The sequence below is a fragment of the Octopus bimaculoides genome, chromosome 9 (assembly GCF_001194135.2).
Source record: "Octopus bimaculoides isolate UCB-OBI-ISO-001 chromosome 9, ASM119413v2, whole genome shotgun sequence".
In the NCBI taxonomy this organism is placed as follows: Eukaryota; Metazoa; Mollusca; class Cephalopoda; order Octopoda; family Octopodidae; genus Octopus; species Octopus bimaculoides.
Genome location: NC_068989.1, coordinates 49,184,033 through 49,201,938, shown reverse-complemented (window position 1 = coordinate 49,201,938; position 17,906 = coordinate 49,184,033). Strand labels below are relative to the sequence as shown.

Sequence of the window (17,906 nt, the reverse complement as noted above, 5' to 3'; positions counted from 1 at the left end):
ATTTGTGTGTATGTGTGTGTATATATAATGATACATTTTCACTGAATAAATGTTTTTATATCATAGTTCAAATGAAATTATATTGGTATATATACTTTTAAGGTGAATTTGGCAAAGCTTACTTCCCAACCACATAGTTCTGGGTTCAGTCCCACTGCATGGTACTTTGGACAAGTGTTTTCTACTATAGCTTCAGGGCAACCACAGAGCCTTGTGAGTGGATCTGGTGGACAGAAACTGAAAAAGAAGCCCATCGTGTGTATATATATATATATATATATATATACACACATACAAATATATATGTGTGTGTCTCTGTATCTGTGTTTGTCCCCCATTACCACTTGTCAAACCGGTGTTGGCATGTTTACGTCCCTTTAACTTAGCAGTTCGGCAATAGAAGTTATGGAATAATTACCAGAATTAAAAAATAAGTACTGGGTCGATTGATCAACTAAAGATTCAAAATGGGGCCCCAGCATAGCCGCAGTCTAATGACTCAAACAAGTAAAAGATATAAACATATGTGAATATGGAAAAGTAAGGAGTCACATGTTGCTTCAAGTCTTTCGTATAGAAAAGGTTTTATTATATACCTTTTTGAGTTTTGAGACTAAAAGGACTTTTCTTGTGTGTGTGTGTGTGTGTGTGTGTGTGTGTGTGTGTGTGTGTGTGTGTGGTTTTGGAAAAAATGTCATATTAAACTGACATGGAACTGGTTTCATTATACAGGATACCACTCCATTGCAAGATTACTCATTTTCCCAAGCTGAATAAACAGAGCAATGTGAAGTGAAATTTTTTTTTCCCTCAGAATACAACACATTGCCCATTCAGGAATTGGAAACCTAGCTTTATGTTCATAAGTCCAATACCATTATCACGAAGCCATGCACCTCCACTCTCAATGTGTGAGTATGTGTATAAATGCATATACACACATACATTCACATAAAGATGTATGGTCAAAAGAATGCATTCATACTCACAGAACTTATTTTTTAATTGTCAATCTTTCAAAAACTTCATACATGCATACTATATGTATGCATATATATATGTATGTATGCACGTGCGTACATATAATTTTTGTTGTATTCCATGAATCGTAGTTTTGATGTTATATACTTTCATGTTTTCAATTTAAAAATGAATTTCGTTACTTGTTTTTGCAAGATTTTGCCTCTATATTTAAGTGGTAGAAAAAGACGGGTATTTTTGAGAAAGAAAATACTTGCATGTATTTTTTAAAATATTTATTCCATGTTGATGTCGGTTGTGGCTTCATAGGAATTGATTCTACCTTTTACATTTAGTTACATTGAGATAAGTAGAGTTCTATTTCTGTTTAACCAAACAAGGTATATATATATATATATATATATATATATCCTTGTTGAATATTATTGTTGGTATCTGTATATGTACGTTCTGTGAAGAGAACATGGTTCTAGGGAATTACTGGTTGATGATTGGGTGATAGTAGATTTTTTCTTGGATCCTGGATAAAATTGGCTTGTTAGTTTGGAGTTTAAAAAGTTGAATTTTTGGTTTTCAAAAACAGGTCATGGAAGTACTATAAACTTCAATTCTACACATGAATTATAGAGATGAATATGTTTTTTCAATGGTTGCTCATGTGCAAGCATGCAGGCACACACACAGAGTTGCACTTGTTAACAGGCATGCTTAGGAATACTCACGTTTTCAATGTTTGCATATATATTGTTTACCTGCTGTTGGATGCTTTTAATAATGCTACCTAAGTTTCTCAGCAAGACAGTTTGAAGAAAATAATATGCATTGTGTAATGGACACAATGCAATATTTAGAGTAGGGTTTGAACTGAAACTGAAACTAGAGGATACTTAGTGTTAGAGTGCTGCTCACAAATTTATCTGATGAGCTCTCTGTCTCCCACTATATTGACAGAACTCCTTAAGTTCACTGAGAGGAAGGCAGACTTTAGTAGTTATAGTGTCAAAAGAATAATGCATCCAGTAAACTCTGTAAAGTAATTGGTGTTAGAAGAGCCATCTAACTGTAGAAATCTTGCCAAAACTGAAGCACTGGAACAAGATATAGTTCTCCATTCTGTCAAATGCTGTTGAACCATGTAGCCTATGCCAACGTGGAAAGTGGATATAAAATGATAGTGATGATGAAGATAATGTGGTGTGCATTTGTGCACATGTCTGTGTATGCAAAGTATTTAAGGAAAGATTGCATGTTTATTAGGCATACTTTCACTGACCTGAAGCTCCCTGATTTGAGTCCTTGTTCTCTCTCTTCTCTCATGACTCTGGCAGCAAAGGTTAATCTGAAGATTGCAAGTTCACTTTAGTATTCAGTAACAATCATTGTACTGATGCTCTTTATGTCTTTGTTATCAACGTGAGCATCACTATTTCATATTTTCCTTTTTCTCTAAAAGTAGGACCTTTGTGCCAAATTACAGGATAAATATATTTAGTCTATCAAGATTCAGATATATTTTAAAGAAAATTCTCAATATTAACTCCAATTTTTTTTTTGTATTTATTCTATATTCCCTATATCTGTCTTCTTTTGCATTGAATCATGAATAGACTTCATATTGAAAATCTTTTACTCTAAAGAAAAAATGGTTTCATACTATTTGGTATTATCAATAGTTTAAATAAAATATTAGAAATAGTTTCTGATGGTAGTGAGCCAGACAAAATCTGTATGGTATCCAATTATGGCACATCATACTTTGAGTACAAATTTTATCATACAATTATTTAAATTCTTTTTTCATCCATAAAACAAGTTTTAATAAAATAACTAGATAATTAATACTATATTGAGTTTAGTGCAATAAAATGACTAGACAAGTAATTTTATAACAAAATCAGAATTGTATCTTATAACAAATTAAAAATCTTTAGATATTCAATTTTTTATTATTATTGTTTTTTTTATCTTTCTTTGTTTGTCAGATTCAGCCGTTCCAAAATTAACACTGGTGGATTTTACTGTAAACCTGACTGGCTGGCATTTCTCCGAATTGCTGTTACATGAAAGCAAAAGTAAGTATAGTTATAATTAATTATATAGAAGTGATTGTGTGGGGAGTTCAGTGGAAAGTTGTTGTCTATTGAGTGGCAACGTTCATAACAAAAAAAAAATTGATACCTATTTCTTTGTTTTGTTTTTTTTAAGTTTATTATGAAATATTTGATTGGATATTATGGTAACTCCTTGGCCTTCAAAAGAAAAAAAAATAAACAAGAAACAAACAAAAAGAATGTGATATAGCTACTAAAATACCCTCAACAACACCATCTGTGACATATATGAAAGCAGTCCCTACTAGAAATCTGGTTTCAGATACATTGCAAAAGTAGCAACCATGATCCACTTATCCCTCTTCTTATGAACAGCATCAAAATAACAAGAAATAGCAGGAAATGCAATTAATCACCGATACTCGTCCTAAATTCTGGTATCATTGAAGGGGCATCTGTCTTTATTTTATCTGCTAGAAATAGCAGCTATATCTGACTCAAGTGTCACCTTACCATTTTAAGAAAAAAGATGCATTAGGTAATATAGTCTGAGTTATACTATGCTTGACGAAAAAAAAAAAAAATGCACAAGATGGTCATGTCTGGAATGTCTTTGTGCATAGGCTTGTTCTTAGGAAGCAGACCTGTGTCAGTGGATTAAACAATTAAATGATAGGGTAAAATCAATAATAATTATACCAGGTAGCCAGTGTGGAAATAAAAACCTTATAGGTAAATTTTACATAATATTTTATAATTATATACATAATTATAACAAGGGGTTGGCTTTATGCCTCACCATACACTGTAAGAAATAGATGCTAAAGTCCTTTTGACTACCTTAAAATCTTCAAGAATAACACACTTTATTGAAGGCAAGTAAAAGAAAAATAATGAATCAATAATTCTGATTAACTATGGATGCATTTCGAACTTAAAGTAAAAAATAATTTTACTTGCTGTTTCTCTTAAGTTCGTATTTCGTATAAGTTCACAAGTATTTCAAAATATGGACGCGATCAGCATCATCGTATGTCCAATATCTTTCCACACTCGTAAAAATATACTGCCGAATATAATTCATATCTTTCTTTTATATCCACATGTATGCTAAGATCTTGACCACCGTACATGCAGTTTCGATGATGGAGTGAATTTATTAAAATATTATTTTAATAATAAAGGGTAAAATCAGTGTGTTATAAAGTGTGCTATTCTCGGAGATTTTAAGGTAGTAAAAAGGACTTTAGCGTCTATTTGTTACAGTGCATGGTGAGGCATAAAGCCGACCCCTTGTTATAATTATGTATATAATTATAAAATATTTTATATATATATGTATATATAGGCATCTACAGCTAGCAAGCCATGCTAGTCCAGACTGATGATGAGCAATGACTCTGAAACTAGTCTCCGGATGCTGGCTTTGCTGGGTGGAGGTGCTTATCTCCCCTTTGAAAACATGAGGACACAGAAAATGTGTCATGGCCAAGAGGAAACGGTCTTTCCTAGGGCTAAATAGCAGTAGCATTCTTCCCTTTCATGGGACTGTAACATTAAGTTGACAACATACCATCACTTTATCGTGCTGCTACTGCATAAATCTCTCAGAGATTTAGAAATATATTATTTCTATGTATATATATATATATGTGTGTGTGTGTGTGTATGTGAAGGTGCATGGCTTAGTGGTTAGGACGTTCGGCTTACAATCATAAGGTTGTGCGTTCACTTCTCATCGACACATTGTGTCCTTGAGCAAGACACTTTATTTCATATTGCTCCGTTCCACTCAGCTGGCAAAAATGAGTAGTACTTGTATTTCAAAGGGCTAGCCTTATCACACTCTGTGCCATGCTGAATCTCCCTGAGAACTATATTAAGGGTACATGTGTTTGTGGAGTCCTCAGCCACTTGCATGTTAATTTTACAAGCAGACTGTTCCATTGATCAGATCAACTGGAACTCTTATCATCATATCCAATGGAGTGTCAGTTATATATATATATATATATATATATATATATATTTATACCCATGCACACCCTGCCTGCACAAGACTAGGGATCACCTACAACATCTCTACAATACTCACATAATACATAGAAGGCATAGAGAAAATTAAGAGAACCTGAAAATGCCACATTTTGAAAATAGATAAAATGAGAGATATTAACTCCAGTGTGCAATCTATTTATTAGTGCTACTATGTCTTATGCCAGTTCTGTTTGGGCTATCAGTTGCACCAAAAGCAATTGCAGAGAACTTGAGCTGATCAAAGCTTAGTGAGAGTATATGGTAGATGGGAACTGTGCTAAAGACTGTGTGTGTATGTGTGTGGGTAGGGTCTCTGGATGTTTTTATTCTTCATTTGCATGAAAAATTGCTGAGCAATGGTTGTTTTCAAATCAACTTGTAGCTTTGCACTTTCAAGATGTATACAGTGCTAACTTTACTTAAAAATAAGCAGGCCCTGCCAGCATATAAATAGTGGTATAAATGTATGAATGAATAAAATAGTTTCCCTAACCACAGACAACAAACAAACTTCATCCATAAACAGCCTATACAATAAAACCAAATAATAATTGCAATTTAAATGGTAAAGACAGTTTGTTGCTGCTACAAGTTCCAACAATAACAGTTTCTTACATTGCATCTGTCTCTGAAGAACCAGACAGTCCTAACACTTTCGGAACACTGCTACAACCACCACCTCAGAGCTTACCTTAGAGCTTGTGCATGGCCATTCATTCTGCAAGAAACAACTGCCAAATCTTTCTTTCAAAAAGAGAACATGTTGGATAATGTAATTTTAAATGCTCTATAATTGGGGACAAAAAATAAATGAATAAATAAATAAATGAGATGGTCATTTCTAGAATGCTTTTTAATCATAGATTTGCTTGATCAGAGGTGATGGCAGTCTAAATAACAACTGTTGGTGGGATACGCATCTGCAGAAGTAATTACAGAAGAGAAGGAATTGCTGTATATTAATTTAGTTCATCTTTATCCACTTCTGATCTGGATATCAGGATTTACTGAAATACAGGAGAAGAGTGAGTAGTAGATCTAACTTAATTAGTCTATGCTTCATACTATGAACTACTGCACATTGGAGTATCTAGTAGACTTTAACTAGACATAAGATTGTATATATGAAGTGATGGATCTGGCTGCTGATCTGTTCAAACCAGGCTGACAGAAGCTAAGCAGTAGTAACAACAAAAACTTACATGGATGTAGAACATACACATGAAAAATACTAGATATGACAGTCAGTTACATTCATGTCAACAGTAGTAGCAGCAGCAGCAAAAATAGAGGTAGTCTCAACAAACACAACTCTACAGCAGCAACAAGCATAACAAATGGGTGATCAATTACTACATACTTTGTTTTCTTAATAAATTTCATTATTTCTTTAACTTAAGGACATCCAATTTATGCTGTGGTAATTATCAGAGAACTAACCAAGAATTTGGGTTTAGGAATTCAAATTCACTGCTCACATTATCTTTTTTCTCCATTCAGTAGACTTCATTATGAGTGTTTCAATTTATCCAACTTCTAGCAGTCAATTTTGTTAGGAGATACTATTCTTAGAAATTCAGGCTTGTAATAGCTGTGTAAATTGAAATGTATTGAGCAAAGTGTAGTGTCCACAGAAAACACTGGAATATTGTAAATGCATTTAAATTCATGAACCGAAAGCTGATATTTTAAATCATATCCATCCACTTAGTCAGCAACAGGTATTGTTGTTGCTAAGAAAATTGTTATAAATATTGGAGTTTTTGACTAGGCCACAGTTTGTTTTGTTATTAAACTTTTTTTCTTAACAACAATAGTGTAAACATTTGCAAAAACTTTGTTACTGTGTTTGTTTCCTACCACTTTCAAGTTGCCTGTTCAAAACACTTCTATCTACTCTTTCTACTATTATTAAAGAGTACCCCAAGTCAGCCATGTATCAGATCTTTCCTCCAGATGTAGTGTATCTTTTTTTTGTAAGATAGTATAAGGTTTATTTGATTGTGTGACTCCCTCACTGATCCCACCATTCTGTTAGTGCAGCTGAAGCAACATCAAATATGCAAGCTATAGATGGGCTGTCAGTTTGTAGAGAATACTGTTTTATGATAATCCCCTCTGTTGCTTCTTAATATGATATGCAGACAGAGTTTCTCAAACATGATCATGTAGCATCACTCATCAATATCTTTAACTAAGTTACATCAGACAGGTTTCTACTTGCTACGTATTAATGTCGAGATCATCATGATGTGCAGCATCAAAATAATGTGATCCACGTAAATACTAAGCCATCTAAAATATTTATATTGTATCAAACAAATACGTGAAAACTAAACAGAAGATTCACCACAACGTAGGATCAATTTAGTTTATTGTCTACATTAAAGACATTCATATAATGCACATACACATGCAAGTGCTCTTCATTTACTTTTTATGGAAAACTGAAAGACATCATTATAAATTTGTTGTGTATAGAATGTGTAACTGTTTATGTTAAAAGATTGTTTACTTTTAAGAGAAGGAAAAATTCCTTATCTGTTATTCTCTTAATAGGAGCATTTAAAGAAAATCTTTTTCTTCGTTAACTCTTTATCTTCTTAGCTGTCTTTAACCTGTGCTTTTTTCAGCTTACAATTTTACCATATATATATTTATTTATTCATTTATTTATTTCTATTTACACCCACCTTCTTTCATTTCCAAATATATTTGGTCTTTATGCATTTTCTGCACCCTTCTCTACTTCAAATTTATCTTCCTGACCAGGTCTTATCTATTTGTGTGCTGAAGCATGTATTTGTTTGAATCCATTGATGTGGGGGTACCACATGTGTGTCATCATTGCTGCTGTATATATGTATCTCTTTTATTTTTATATCTCTATTATAAATACGTGTATGTATTTAGATTGTGTGCATGTATATATGTGTGTCTGTACCAATATGTTTCTCATGGTTTCACACGACTATTTCTTATGTGTATGCACATCCCTCATTTTTTTTGCAGTTTATGTGTGTGTGTGTCTGTGTGCGTGTATGTGTGTGTACATAAATTTTACTTGCTCATGTATCTGAGTGTGTGTGCATGTTTGTTTATTGGAAAATTCTTCCTGTCTTCCTTCCAACTTCCTAGTTTCACCAGGTAATCACTTATACTGCCATACCAATTAAGGCATAATGTAACTTCATTAAAGAAGAAAGACAATAAGAAATGAATATGAACAACAAAACAAAGCAAAGGAAATAACATTTTCCTTTTTTTTGTGTGTGTGTAACTTTTTAACTTTTATCTGAAATTTCTAGGAAATGAGGTTTGAGATAAGAAGAAAATTAAAATGGCTTGGGTTATCTTTTTGGTTGAGTTTCATAAAGCTCGACAAACGAGGGGAAACAAAGGAACCAGTAATAGGATCCTGCTAAAAGCCAGTAGATTGGAATGAAAATGGGGCCAGATCTTTGTAAATGTTTTCAGACTAAATTCTGCAAATGATTTTTCTATAATGATATGTGTTGGTGAGGAGTGGAGTTATTAATACCCCAATCCCCTCTTTAAACCTTATCTCACCATTTCATTTGGTGATTTTTTTAAAATTTAGAATCCAGTAAAATATTTCTGAATTTGTTTATATAACTTTTATTTTTATTTTACACCCCACCCCCATACACACACCTTACATACCTACAGCTTTTGCTTCTCTATCTTAAGTAAATTCTATTTAATTCCTAATAGCTTTTGTGGAAAACACTTTGCATAATTGCTGAAAATGTTTGATTGATAAATGAAAGAATGCAACTATTTAAATTAAGAGATGAAAATATGTTTGTTCTTTATTTCGCCTTTTATTTTCTGCTTTATATTGACCTTTTAATTCCTGTCTTCTGCTATACCCCACTTTTTTCTTTTTTTTTTTTGGTCATTTACAGTTTCATCTTCCATTCTACTACTAGAAATTTCAAATTTCATACTTTAATTGTAAAATGTTTTGAAATTGCTAAGATGTTAAATTGCTGTTATATACCATGGAATGAAAATGTTGGATGGTTTCAAAATGGGAATCTAGTTTTCTTCATTACCTTGTATGTGTTTCAAATGTCTACATTTAAAGCTTTGGCGAGAGAGATCTTAGAGAAGTGTATATGTTGTCCATAAATCTTCAGTTGTCTGGTTATTATAAAGGACTAGCATCCAACTTCCATTTATAATTAATCATGGCCCAATAAATTGTTTCTTAAATTTCGTTTCTTCATGACCCTCTTGTTTCTTATCAGATAAGCTTTCTTGCAATGTCCTTTCAGTGTTATTAAAATGGGTATATTTTATATTACAAAAACAGAAAAATAAAGATAAAACTCAGACCACACAAAACTACTAATAGCAAGAAATATGTGAATATCTTCAATTGGATTAATGTACTTGTTTGTTTTAGCACAATAGATTGATCTGTGGTGTAATAATTCACTGTAATGGGAATTTCTGTGATTTAAATACCCGTAAGGTATTGTCTTTATTTCCTTTAAAGTTGAAAATACAAATTTGTGCAAATATGTGGAAGGAAATTGTAGAAAAGCCAGCATTGCTAATTCAGATAGTATTGATGACTGATTCTGATAGTATTGGTCACGTTTAGCCTAAAGAATATTCAAGTTTGAGACTTGAATTGCACTGCAACTATAGAAATTCAGGAGAATTACCTTCAAAGAGAGATGCTTTATCTTTTCGATTGTTACAATGACATGGGTTTGAATCCAATCTAATTTACAAGTGCATATGTCTTTTAGAAAATATCTTGAGAACTATTTCTGTTATACATATTAAATTTTGGATTTTGCTCTGCTCAATCAAATTATTTTCATCAAATTATTTTCACAGACAAAATAACCATGACATGAAACTGTTTCAAACTTGGTATTTTGATCCGCATACTTCTTCAATAGGTTTGTTTTGCATATGAACATGAAAATGTTTGTTCTATTCTCTTGCAGTGATATATTGAGTTCATTAACCTTCCTAAATATGTCTGACAGAGAGTATAATACATTTTTTAAAAAGTTTCTAATTGAAGAAAAACATCTTTATCTGTTGTACATCCATCTAATGATTACAAAATAGTTAATCTTCATGTAGCTGTTTTCATAGAACTATCTCAATTATCAAAATATTTCATAGAAATATCTCAAATACCAATAGTTAAGCCACATTTGTAATGTTGCTTGATTTACATGATTGAATCACAAATTTAATTCATTGAATATGTTGCACAAATTCCTACAATTCTTTCTGTAATTCTCTATTATTTGACAGTAGAATTTTTCTTATTTTCTGTTCTCCACCTTGGCCTTTGCTTAAAAAATTCTGATTCTGCATGCCAATGAAACTATAACTTTTTCATTGAATGTTTATTGGTTTCTTAATTTTTGTAATTAGGCTTCATGCGAAGCTTCAGTAACTATGACTTTGGCATTCTTTTCTGCCAAGTTATCCTTTGGCAAATTTAACCAATGTGAGTTATTTTCAGTTCTGTGTAATACAAAGATTAACAAACAATTTTGAAAAAAACTGTGAGATAAAATTTGAAAAAATTAACGGAAATAAAAAATAATTATTATTGACAGAAACAGTATTAATACCAAGAGGTAATCTTTACAACCAGCTTAGTATTGTAACCAGATGTATTGTCAGAATGTTGATTGCTGCAGCACTTACCTTGAGGGGACTCTCTCATATGGATCCATGGTATATAAAATCAGATATATATTGTAGCAGACAAAACTCATTCAACACAGGTATCAGCACAGAAATCAGAACTGTCAGACCATGTGATTTCAGAATGCTGCTCTTCTTCAGTGACAGGAATCCAGTGACAGCATATCATCCAATATATATCACATCATGTTTATTGGGGAACAACTAAGTTAAGTCTGTATCATGAGTGTTTGGAGGTATCAGTAGGTGATATGGTAGTTTGATATCTAAATTGTAAGATTTTCTTGAGAGAGAGAGAGAGAGAGAGAGAGAGAGAGAGAGAGAGAGAGAAAAACACACACACACATCCTGTTTAAGCTTTTGAATTGTTTTTAAAAGAAATTAATTAAAATAACAATAAGTTAGTTATCCATTGTGTATGGATGAACTGCAGTGGTTTGCTCAATAAAGTATTAGGGTTTCGGCCTCTAGACCCATCTTGCTGCCTTAGTCTACCAAACTTTACCAAACATGTCTCAGATAATCTGTGATATACTGAGGGTCTGTCTAGATTTGCAATCAAATTTTTTTTGTGCTATAACCTCTGTTGTAAATAATAATCAATGTTCTTATGGTAAGAAAATGACAAATCTGAAAGCTACTGATTCTTTATATTAGAATAAAATTACCAATTCTTTGTGTTAGAATACAATTACTGATTCTTTATATTTGAATAAAATTATTGCCTGAAGCATTTAAAATACGTGTTGGTTGTTGTAGAATTATTGATAGTTGAATAATTCATGCAGGTGCTGTTTTTTTTAAAAAATTTATTTAATTTTTTATGTTGAGATTACATCTTACCCTTACCTAACCAAAAATGGCATGGATGTGTGTGTGTGTGTGTGTTGTCTGTTTGTATGTGTGTTCATTTTGTTTGCATTATTATTTATGATTTGTTGATTATAGGCTAGTGGGGTTCACAACTTATCAAGCTATTGTGGACACCACACTGAAGACATTGTTTTTATTATGTCTAAGATATACTGACTGAAGTAGCTGAATTCAAAACTGTAAACTACAAAATACTTGTAAATGTTAAAGTACTCTTGCTGTTTAGAATGGAAAATTTTACCAAATTTTACCCCTTCTAGTACTCACCCACAACTCAGTTGCTTGGGGTATTGTGAGTTAAGTGTTTTTGCCATAACAGAGCACAGTGCCAGTGAGTGATATGAACTACTAAAATTTTAACTCATTTCACACTGTATTTCTTTGGAAATTCACATCTTTGTAAGGAAGAATTTAGTAAAATAACTTTGTCACTATTGATATACTGGGAACATAAATTGATATAAAATTTTGATGGAAAGTTTAATTTAGATAATTTTAAAGCAGGAAGAATGCATCATAGTACCAACAGTGGTCTCAGGTGTATTGGTACCAAAAGGGTTAAATGGGTATCTGACTTTATTTATCCAGCCTCCTGTGACTTTAGTATGGAGTAATTTTATTTCTATTAGATAGGCATATAATATTGATACAACTGTCATGAAAATCTCATATTCCAATCTACTGTTCCTTGTAAATCTGCAATCTCATATCTATCTATCTATCTATATATCTATCTATCTATCTATCTATCTATCTATCTATATATCTATCTATCTATCTATCTATCTATCTATCTATCTATCTATCTGTGTGTGTGTGTAAGCTACAAGAATCAAATTGTGTGAATAGTATTGCCTTCAGATAATTCTCTTACCTGGAAAAGAGATGACAGATGGTGGCAGGAAGAGCATCCAGCTGTAAAATGCTGCTTCAGATAACTCCCCATCTAACTTACGCCAGCATGGCAAAACAAACATTAAACAAATGGCCAACTGAATGAAGTCAGTTTAACAGTAAATAATGTTACAGTAAATTGCAAACAAATTTATTTTGAGACTTAGTCTTAAAAGGATTCACTTAAATTTAATTATTCTGTTTTCAAACAAAATATGATCACATTTATTTATGTGCCCACTGTTGCCTTTCTGGCACTTGTGCCCATGACATGTGTAAGGATTTTCGAGCAAGATCGTTGCCAGTGCCCCTGGACTGGCTCTTGTGTGGGTGGCACATAAAATACACCATTTTGAGCAGGGCTGTTGCCAGTACCACCTGACTGACCTTCGTGCGGGTGACACGTAAAAGCACCCACTACACTCTCTGAGTGGTTGGCGTTAGGAAGGGCATCCAGCTGTAGAAACTCTGCCAAATCAGATTGGAGCCTGGTGTAGCCATCCGGTTTCACCAGTCCTCAGTCAAATCGTCCAACCCATGCTAGCATGGAAAGCGGACGTTAAACGATGATGATGATGATGATGATGATGATGATGATGATGATGGTTCAAGATTTATACCATATTTGAATATTGTTATGTGAGAAGAAATGTGGTGGACCTAATCTGTTATCCAGTTTAAGCCCACCACCTGGACTTTGATTGTGTTGAGTAGAATCCATTCAGTTATAAATTTTTGGATCATATCTCTAGTCTGAAGATAAAATGATGCATTCCTTTCAGCTGCAGAAGCCCATGGATTGTTGTTTCTCTTCATCTCCATGTATAAAGACTTGGAGGTTCTGAAAAAGTTACAGGGGTTTCCCTCTCTTTCCAACTAAACTGTAACAAAAAAAAAAAAAACAAGAAATATCCTTATAAATACAACACAAAACAAAATCCCAAGTTTGATTAGAATCTATGATGGAATTGGTAATGTCTCTGATTTTTGGTTCTTAGTTTTGTGAGATTTTATCATAACTATATTGATTTGTTTAGGGGTAAGGTACGTCCTGAAACAATTCCCCATGGGAATTTAAAACACCTTAATGGTCAGAGTTGTAAAGACTAGTTAATGTAGCCGACATTTTGTTGCCCAGTTGTACTGTCTATCTTGCTATTGTATCCTATTATTTTTGGACAAGAAAGTTTACCTTCTCAAAACTTCAGTAATCTATATATAAGAAATTGTTGTCATTTCTCTTTTAGAATTAAGTTGAAATCATTGTCACTGTTATTAATGCGCATGAAATTTGTTCCCATTTATCCCTTGCCACTTCATATATTTGATATAATTAAAATATAATGTAAAAATAAAATAAATAAACTGGGGAAACATATGTTAGTCTACAACAAATCAATTTTGAAAAGTTTGAATGATTGTTGTCAATAGTGATGGCTTAGTGGCAGATGTCTACTAACTAAAATCAACAACAACTATAACATTAACAAGCTACAAGAATCAAATTATATGAATAATATGTTTTCAATTGATCATTTTTCTTGTTCTCTGATTTCATTCTTCTTGTATACATTGTAATATTAGCTTCCATCTGTATTCTTAGTAAATCTGAGTAGAGAGTTATGTTTTGGAAGGATTTAAGAGAAAAACAAAAATTATCAAGAACCTAAAGGAAAAAAAAATATGTATCTAAAAAATTGAGAAACAAATGTTCTGCTAGATAAGATGATTAAAGTGTCTTTTGGTTTTCTCTCTAAGCAGATAATTATTTCTTTATAACATTACCAGGCTCCATTTCAGGTTTATATATATTGTATTTGTAATGTGCATATTGTTTGAATATATGTGTATATATCTATGTAATATGGATATATTTGTGTGTATGTATCTTTGTAATATGTATATGTTTGTGTAAATATGTGTGTGCTTATGTCTTTGAGTGCTTGTGACCTTTTGAAATCAATGTTTACTTCTTGTTCTGTGCTTTCAGTGAAATTTATTTTACTTTCTATCCTCTGTGCTTACAAATGTGTTGTTTACTTACAATATACAAGGAATAAAAGTAAAATATTTGAGTGGATATATACAACATAAGTTCAAGCTGGACTGCTTATCTTTACATCAATTTCACTGTTGGCTTTTCATTGTAATATGCATAATGCAGTATTGTCTCTCAGTTCATCCAGCTGGCAGTTTAGGCACTATATTAATGGCAGTGGATTAGTAGAACCGTTAGAGCAGTGGACAAAATACCTTGCAGTTTTTAGTTGTGATTCTTTATGTTTGGAGTTCAAATTGTATGAAGGTCAGTTTCGCATTTCTGCATTCTGGGCTTCGTAAATACTAAGGTTAGTCAAAAAAATAATGCAATATTGTATTATATATAAAAAATAAGGTGTACAATCTAACATAGTGTACATCATATAGCTATACATCTTGGATCAACATCCCAACTACTCAACATCTCTTTCAATGGCATTGTTCCACCTATGAATGAGGACATTTTCCTAGCTTTCTAAAACTCAGCTGTCTGCTGATATAGTTTTACTATTATAATTGTTATAATTTTCACTCAATAAAATGAAGACTGCTGTAAGGAATTGGCTGTCACATTAGCCAGCTGAGTTTTACAAAGCTGGGATAAATGTCATTGAAAGAGCTGGTAGCTGGGTTGAGAAGTATGGCTACGAATCTGTGATGTAGAGCTATATGTTGATGTAAAATATATCTGATTGTATTCTTTATGTTTTTTTACAACATAAAACTGCATTACTTTTTGATTCACCCTTGTACATTACCAGTCAGGAACTGGAATCAATTGCATGGAATTACAGTAGAAGAGTATTAAAGATTATTTGTCAATCCTACTAGATAAAAATGAGCACCCAGTCCAGATAAGAGTTCTTGAGTCACTGAAACATTTATATCTTATGTACAAAACTGTGAACTGGTTACAAATCCAGTAACCGGAGTTCTATTCTCTGGATTTATATTGTTTCTGTTAGTTTACTTGGTGATGGTAATGACAGTAATGTCAGCATTGATTAGGCAGGATTATGGTATGTAGGTGGTTAGTTAACTAATTAGGTGTGATCTACAGAACTATATTTCCATATAATCTGTATTACTGCATTGTGTGGGCCCCATAGTATGCTTGATAGTATGCATGTGTCATATAATATTGCTTTTACTTGTTTTTGTATACCAGTAATGTGGTGGTGTGTGGGAGGAAACAGTAGATTGGGGGTAGTGCGGAGGAGGTTGTCGAGCAGAGTGAAGTAGGGTGGAGAGAGACAAAATGAACTTACTAGTAAAAGCAATTTAACAAAATAAAGACTCTGTCTGTCTGTCTTTCTCTCTCTCTGGTCAGGTAACCATGTACTTCCCCCATAGGAAAATGCTTGTTTCTATCTCACTATAACTTCTCATCATCTGACACAAGATCCCCTCCTCCAGTACCCCTCCCCTCTCAAAGGATTTTTGTCTTGCAAATTACTTGGTAACTCTGCCAGTGCTGGTGCTACTTAAAAAGCATCCAGTCTACACTGTAAAGTGAATGGTGTCTGGAAGGGCATCCAACTATAAAAACCATGCCAGGCTGACCTTGCCTGTGCTTGTGCCATGGGAAAATCACTCAGTCCGTTCTGCTGGGTGGTTGGTGTTAGAAAGGGCATCCAACTTTAAAAACTATGCCAAAACAGACACAATAGTCTGGTGCAGGCTCCTGTCTGGCCGGCTCCTATCAAACCATCCAATCCATGCCAGCATGGAAGGCAGACATTAAATGATGATGATGATAGACTATCTGGACATGAGAGAAGCACAGTAGAGTGCCTCTACAGCCAGTGATAATGTGAAGTGTACTGGTTAGTGTGCTTATTAGGTGACTACAGTCAAAGCAAGAGTGGCCATATTCACAATGGATGTGGTATATTGGTTCCAATGTGGTTCTCATTCCTGATGTTCTTTCATGTGATGTCACTGACCATTTTTTTCCTCTGATTTAAAAACTGGTACATTTTGTGCTTTGAGGAACAAAACCATTCACTGAGCACTCCTCTGATTATTTGTGTAAAGAAATTAGTTTGCTGCGTCACTGTTATTTGTGGAAATGTTATTGAGGTTAGTTGATCACTTCACCTCTATCGAGGGTGGAAGAAATTCATAAAATAAGTATTAGCAGCATGGAATCAAGATTTATTGTTTCATGATTATGCACATCATTATTATTTCTGCTATTTCAGTATTCAGTATTTCTGCTAACTTAATAATTTACATATTACTCTTGTAATGACCAGTCATCTTGAAATAACGTAAATGAGAAAATAGTACACTATATCATTCCATAGGGGTGGTAATTGTAACTATAGCGGTGACGATGTTGGGAAGGGTGATAATAACAGTAGTAATATTGATTGCGTTATTTGAATTCATTGTTCAATTACACTCTGAAATGATAGTAATAGCATTGAAAATCAAGCTATGTAGTTATTGCTTCTGTCATGGCTAAAGTTCACAGATGGACTTGAATTCAGTACAATGAGCTCACAAAAGTCTCATCAGTTTTATAGTACAGCTGCTTACTACGGTGTACTAGTGCACCACATTGGTAGCTTCACACAGCAACTAGATCAACTGGGCCATTCAGAATTATGTATATTGGTCATAGTTTAGTGTTCTTGCCACATTATGAATCCCTCAGCTTTGTGGTATGGCTGGTTTATATATTTTCTTATCAACACAACTCGTGTATTGTCCAGCAGTAATTCTATTGCTGTTCACAATAGTGGCACTTAAACTCTTAACTAGTGTTGGTTATGTTGTTAGTGAGGGTAATGGTCATAGTAGTAATAATACAACTACAAATGTTGGTAATGGTGATGGTAGTAGCAGCATCGAGATATATATCAGCTTTTGGTTTTTCTGTTTGACCATTTTAATATAAAATCTCAAATAATTTACAGGAGGGTTTTATAGTTTTTTTTATATATTTGATTTAACAAAAGGACAAAAAATAAAACCAAAAATGGAAAGAAGTTAAAAGGGAAAATGCTGACTATGATTGTTTTTTAGTCCTCTCCTTTATAACTCTGCCTTTATTCTACTCTGCTTTCTCTGGACACGCTTCTTAGTTTCATTACTTCAATATAATTTTGTATGAAAATATTTCCGTTGTTATTAGTTGGTATCAGGCTATGTAGACACACACACACACACATATATATATATGTTCATAAGCACATGTGTGTGTATTTATAAAGATATACATATATATATAGATATATGTACATAGATATATGTGTGTATGTGTGTGTGTATATATATATATATATATATATATATATATATATATATATATAT

The 17,906-nt window shown here is 32.9% G+C and overlaps 1 protein-coding gene across 7 annotated transcripts in view; it reads left to right on the top strand.

Moving 5' to 3' along the window:
* LOC106868354 (N-acetylated-alpha-linked acidic dipeptidase 2) overlaps positions 1-17,906 on the top strand; it is a 1,027,134-nt gene that overhangs the window by 323,767 nt on the left and 685,461 nt on the right. For 6 of the 7 annotated variants that reach the window (XM_052970677.1, XM_052970676.1, XM_052970678.1 and 3 more), the window contains one exon: positions 2,964-3,053. The exons of the other annotated variant lie outside the window; for it this stretch is intronic. The gene's annotated coding sequence lies outside the window, so the exon portion shown is untranslated. The remainder of the gene's footprint in view (positions 1-2,963; positions 3,054-17,906) is intronic. 7 annotated transcript variants of the gene reach the window in all.